The sequence below is a fragment of the Procambarus clarkii genome, chromosome 8 (assembly GCF_040958095.1).
Source record: "Procambarus clarkii isolate CNS0578487 chromosome 8, FALCON_Pclarkii_2.0, whole genome shotgun sequence".
NCBI classification, from domain to species: Eukaryota; Metazoa; Arthropoda; class Malacostraca; order Decapoda; family Cambaridae; genus Procambarus; species Procambarus clarkii.
In genome coordinates this window covers 1,398,569-1,405,471 of record NC_091157.1, presented here as the reverse complement: position 1 = coordinate 1,405,471, position 6,903 = coordinate 1,398,569, and positions in this window count along the sequence as shown.

Below are 6,903 nucleotides of genomic sequence, written 5' to 3'. Positions count from 1 at the left end.
AAAGTGGTGGCCGTATGTGGCTAAGGCATATGACAGGTAACAGATTTTTCACCTTTTTTATAGTTTCAACATTACTAAGAATACGAGAAAGAAGCTATTTGCAAGCTTTCACTAAAAAATTATCGCATCTTTCTTTAATATTTTGAAACTTGTCCTGGGTTATAAAATTGTTTTGTCTGTTAGTGGCCCGAAGTGTTGAAAATTCGTAACCAAAGTCAACTTTCTCCAGGGGCAGATACATAGAAATGTAGTCCAAATTAACATGAAGCTTTGCATGATGAGGATGCACGATTCTTCTGAGTATTCCAAGAGTGAATTTTTCTAAGACAGTGTGAGGGCTATACTGATCTGCTTCATCTTTTTGATAAAGTAAATTCATCCTTTCAAAATCATTTAGGATTGGTTTGAGACATGTGAAATATAGCCCATTGGAGGGATCAGCGTACATTGAAAATAGTTGCCTGCAACATATTTATTTAAAGAATCCCACTGATCTAACAGCCGCTTTACATTACCACTCCTTGCCAACCATCGTCTTCCTGACAAAGGTATTAACTGTAAGGGATCTTTCCAATCATTTATCAATCTGGAAATTTCTAGATAACTTTCTCCCCTTAATGAATATCTGTTTAACCAGGTGTAGCTTTTGAGATGAAGTATTAATTACAATTAAGGTTGGGAAATCTATGGCCCCTGGGGAGGATTGATTACCTTGCCTTGCGGTTACTTTTTCTTTCGAAGATTCCTTGTATCAATGCCCCCAGGGGGCCGGTCTGGGACCAGGCCTCCTGGGGTAAGTGGTCTAGTCAGTCAGGCTGTTGGACGCGGCTGTGATTTGTACACATTATATTATTAAAGCATAAATAATCACCATTGAGTTTTTTAATATTAATAGCCCAAAGTAGCCCAACTTGCTTTTAAACTAGCCCAAAAAGTAGCAAGTAGCGAAATTAAAAATATGGGAGCGCGGGGTTCTCAAAAGTAGCCCAATTCGCTACTTGTAGCCCAATCTGGCAACCCTGCGACTTGGGGGCTTAGCCCCAGGGGTACGCCTCAAAGGTTGATTTCGGTGTGGACTCGCCTAGGTATGGGGGAGGACCCATCTCAGAAAGACCGGTAAGAAGATGTCGGATGGCGATATTAATGTAAATATAAATTAATTATGTGTTGCTAGGGAAATTGTTATTAGGGTTTGGTAATGGAATTAGGTTTGTGTGGGGGGAGAAGTTCGTGAAGGAGCTCCGTGTCTGATGAAGATTACATGGTGAACTTCAGTGGTGGAGCAGAGCTTCAGTGTTAATATAAAACTTCGAGTGTAGTGGATCTACACGTGTCGTTATTGAAGCTGCTTAGAGGAACTTCACAGACATTGAGTGGGATTTCAAGTAGCAGCAGATATTGGAGAACTGCAGGAGTACCTACCTAATATTTTGAGGACCCAAGGACAGTCGTTCTTAGTGGTGGGCCTCAGGACATAGAACGGAGGATTGTAGAGACACTTTGATATGTATGCAGGAGTGCATGAGTACATATGGCGTGAGTGAAGCAATGCAAGGTGAGAAAATCTAATATTTCTTGTTGAAGAAATTCTTTATATTTTAGTTAGGCAAACCAAGCAGTGAGGAGGCAGTAGGCAAAGGGCTGAAAACTGAACAGCAGCCTAGTGCCGTTTATTTGAGGAAAACTGGAGATGATATTAGAGTGAGGCCGGTTTATAGCAGCCTAGGGTATATATATATATATATATATATATATATATATATATATATATATATATATATATATATATATATATATATATATATATATATATATATATATATATATATGCGAACAAGCCTGAATGGTCCCCAGGACTATATGCGAATGAAAACTCACACCCCAGAAGTGACTCGAACCCATACTCCCAGAAGCAACGCAACTGGTAACTACAGGGCGCCTTAATCCGCTTGACCATCACGGCCGTCAAAAGGAAGTGATAGCCGAGGCTATTTGAGCCACTTCCCCGACGGCAACTCGGATGGTAATCTTGGGCATAGCATTTCACCAAATCACCTCATTCTTTGGGGCACACGTGAGGAACACAAATGCGAACAAGCCTGAATGGTCCCCAGGACTATATGCGAATGAAAACTCACACCCCAGAAGTGACTCGAACCCATACTCCCAGAAGCAACGCAACTGGTAACTACAGGGCGCCTTAATCCGCTTGACCATCACGGCCGTCAAAAGGAAGTGATAGCCGAGGCTATTTGAGCCACTTCCCCGACGGCAACTCGGATGGTAATCTTGGGCATAGCATTTCACCAAATCACCTCATTCTTTGGGGCACACGTGAGGAACACAAATGCGAACAAGCCTGAATGGTCCCCAGGACTATATGCGAATGAAAACTCACACCCCAGAAGTGACTCGAACCCATACTCCCAGAAGCAACGCAACTGGTAACTACAGGGCGCCTTAATCCGCTTGACCATCACGGCCGTCAAAAGGAAGTGATAGCCGAGGCTATTTGAGCCACTTCCCCGACGGCAACTCGGATGGTAATCTTGGGCATAGCATTTCACCAAATCACCTCATTCTTTGGGGCACACGTGAGGAACACAAATGCGAACAAGCCTGAATGGTCCCCAGGACTATATGCGAATGAAAACTCACACCCCAGAAGTGACTCGAACCCATACTCCCAGAAGCAACGCAACTGGTAACTACAGGGCGCCTTAATCCGCTTGACCATCACGGCCGTCAAAAGGAAGTGATAGCCGAGGCTATTTGAGCCACTTCCCCGACGGCAACTCGGATGGTAATCTTGGGCATAGCATTTCACCAAATCACCTCATTCTTTGGGGCACACGTGAGGAACACAAATGCGAACAAGCCTGAATGGTCCCCAGGACTATATGCGAATGAAAACTCACACCCCAGAAGTGACTCGAACCCATACTCCCAGAAGCAACGCAACTGGTAACTACAGGGCGCCTTAATCCGCTTGACCATCACGGCCGTCAAAAGGAAGTGATAGCCGAGGCTATTTGAGCCACTTCCCCGACGGCAACTCGGATGGTAATCTTGGGCATAGCATTTCACCAAATCACCTCATTCTTTGGGGCACACGTGAGGAACACAAATGCGAACAAGCCTGAATGGTCCCCAGGACTATATGCGAATGAAAACTCACACCCCAGAAGTGACTCGAACCCATACTCCCAGAAGCAACGCAACTGGTAACTACAGGGCGCCTTAATCCGCTTGACCATCACGGCCGTCAAAAGGAAGTGATAGCCGATTAATTAAGAGCCGTCGGGGAAGTGGCTCAAATAGCCTCGGCTATCACTTCCTTTTGACGGCCGTGATGGTCAAGCGGATTAAGGCGCCCTGTAGTTACCAGTTGCGTTGCTTCTGGGAGTATGGGTTCGAGTCACTTCTGGGGTGTGAGTTTTCATTCGCATATAGTCCTGGGGACCATTCAGGCTTGTTCGCATTTGTGTTCCTCACGTGTGCCCCAAAGAATGAGGTGATTTGGTGAAATGCTATGCCCAAGATTACCATCCGAGTTGCCGTCGGGGAAGTGGCTCAAATAGCCTCGGCTATCACTTCCTTTTGACGGCCGTGATGGTCAAGCGGATTAAGGCGCCCTGTAGTTACCAGTTGCGTTGCTTCTGGGAGTATGGGTTCGAGTCACTTCTGGGGTGTGAGTTTTCATTCGCATATAGTCCTGGGGACCATTCAGGCTTGTTCGCATTTGTGTTCCTCACGTGTGCCCCAAAGAATGAGGTGATTTGGTGAAATGCTATGCCCAAGATTACCATCCGAGTTGCCGTCGGGGAAGTGGCTCAAATAGCCTCGGCTATCACTTCCTTTTGACGGCCGTGATGGTCAAGCGGATTAAGGCGCCCTGTAGTTACCAGTTGCGTTGCTTCTGGGAGTATGGGTTCGAGTCACTTCTGGGGTGTGAGTTTTCATTCGCATATAGTCCTGGGGACCATTCAGGCTTGTTCGCATTTGTGTTCCTCACGTGTGCCCCAAAGAATGAGGTGATTTGGTGAAATGCTATGCCCAAGATTACCATCCGAGTTGCCGTCGGGGAAGTGGCTCAAATAGCCTCGGCTATCACTTCCTTTTGACGGCCGTGATGGTCAAGCGGATTAAGGCGCCCTGTAGTTACCAGTTGCGTTGCTTCTGGGAGTATGGGTTCGAGTCACTTCTGGGGTGTGAGTTTTCATTCGCATATAGTCCTGGGGACCATTCAGGCTTGTTCGCATTTGTGTTCCTCACGTGTGCCCCAAAGAATGAGGTGATTTGGTGAAATGCTATGCCCAAGATTACCATCCGAGTTGCCGTCGGGGAAGTGGCTCAAATAGCCTCGGCTATCACTTCCTTTTGACGGCCGTGATGGTCAAGCGGATTAAGGCGCCCTGTAGTTACCAGTTGCGTTGCTTCTGGGAGTATGGGTTCGAGTCACTTCTGGGGTGTGAGTTTTCATTCGCATATAGTCCTGGGGACCATTCAGGCTTGTTCGCATTTGTGTTCCTCACGTGTGCCCCAAAGAATGAGGTGATTTGGTGAAATGCTATGCCCAAGATTACCATCCGAGTTGCCGTCGGGGAAGTGGCTCAAATAGCCTCGGCTATCACTTCCTTTTGACGGCCGTGATGGTCAAGCGGATTAAGGCGCCCTGTAGTTACCAGTTGCGTTGCTTCTGGGAGTATGGGTTCGAGTCACTTCTGGGGTGTGAGTCTTCATTCGCATATAGTCCTGGGGACCATTCAGGCTTGTTCGCATTTGTGTTCCTCACGTGTGCCCCAAAGAATGAGGTGATTTGGTGAAATGCTATGCCCAAGATTACCATCCGAGTTGCCGTCGGGGAAGTGGCTCAAATAGCCTCGGCTATCACTTCCTTTTGACGGCCGTGATGGTCAAGCGGATTAAGGCGCCCTGTAGTTACCAGTTGCGTTGCTTCTGGGAGTATGGGTTCGAGTCACTTCTGGGGTGTGAGTTTTCATTCGCATGTAGTCCTGGGGACCATTCAGGCTTGTTCGCATTTGTGTTCCTCACGTGTGCCCCAAAGAATGAGGTGATTTGGTGAAATGCTATGCCCAAGATTACCATCCGAGTTGCCGTCGGGGAAGTGGCTCAAATAGCCTCGGCTATCACTTCCTTTTGACGGCCGTGATGGTCAAGCGGATTAAGGCGCCCTGTAGTTACCAGTTGCGTTGCTTCTGGGAGTATGGGTTCGAGTCACTTCTGGGGTGTGAGTTTTCATTCGCATATAGTCCTGGGGACCATTCAGGCTTGTTCGCATTTGTGTTCCTCACGTGTGCCCCAAAGAATGAGGTGATTTGGTGAAATGCTATGCCCAAGATTACCATCCGAGTTGCCGTCGGGGAAGTGGCTCAAATAGCCTCGGCTATCACTTCCTTTTGACGGCCGTGATGGTCAAGCGGATTAAGGCGCCCTGTAGTTACCAGTTGCGTTGCTTCTGGGAGTATGGGTTCGAGTCACTTCTGGGGTGTGAGTTTTCATTCATATATATATATATATATATATATATATATATATATATATATATATATATATATATATATATATATATATACAGAATATTCTGTATATTATATATATATATATATATATATATATATATATATATATATATATATATATATATATATATATATATATATATATATATATATATATATATATATATATATATATATATATATATATATATATATATATATATATATATATATATATATATATATATATATATACCCTAGGCTGCTATAAACCGGCCTCACTCTAATATCATCTCCAGTTTTCCTCAAATAAACGGCACTAGGCTGCTGTTCAGTTTTCAGCCCTTTGCCTACTGCCTCCTCACTGCTTGGTTTGCCTAACTAAAATATAAAGAATTTGTGTTGACAAACACCATCAGACAACACATCAGTCTGGTGTTGACAAAGGCTTTAACAGAGCCGAAACGTTCACCTCATTTCACATTTCTCTGTGGATTTTCCGCATATATATATATATATATATATATATATATATATATATATATATATATATATATATATATATATATATATATATATATATATATATATATATATATATATATATATATATATATATATATATATATATGTTTCATTGAATATGACCGCATATTCTGTATTTATTATTTTCTGGTTTAGGGCTTCTATCCCTCTAACTATTTTCTTAGCATCAGGGCTTAATTGAAATAGGAGTTCTCCAAAACTCATTTTCGTACTTTTAAGGTGAAGAAAAGAAGTGATTTACTATAGAGTGTATTACACTTATTTGTATAATTTGCACGACGTTTCGAACCTCCATGGTTCATTCTCAAGTGAACAGATCTTACAATACTAGTTGATTTTATACCCGCATAAGGTCAGGTGATAATACAATAAAAGTGAAAACATGGGGGGATACATAAGGGATAAATGTGAGGTGAAACATAGAGGCTGCAGAAGGCTTATTGGCCCATACGAGGCATCTCCTATCTAAACACAAAGATTAATCCAGTGTAATTGGCCTGTTATGTTTGACATTGTCTTCTGTGTTGGCATCGATATGTTCTTGTCTTGTCCTTACTCTCATGGTGGGTAGAGTAAATAGTTCCGTGATTTGGGTGTTCATGGTAGGTCGCTCTATTCTTATGTGAATTGCCTCAAGAATTTGTAATCTTCTTGAATCTTGGGTTTTGTCTATTATGCAAGTATTCTTGTTCAACATTTCTCTTGTTAGAGTAATGTCATGGGCTTGTCTCATGTGATTCCTAGGGGCACCAGATTGAAGATGGCATGTCAAACGCCTCGTCAGCTTGGTCGACGTCATACCTATGTACTTACATTGAAGGTTACATCCTTCGTG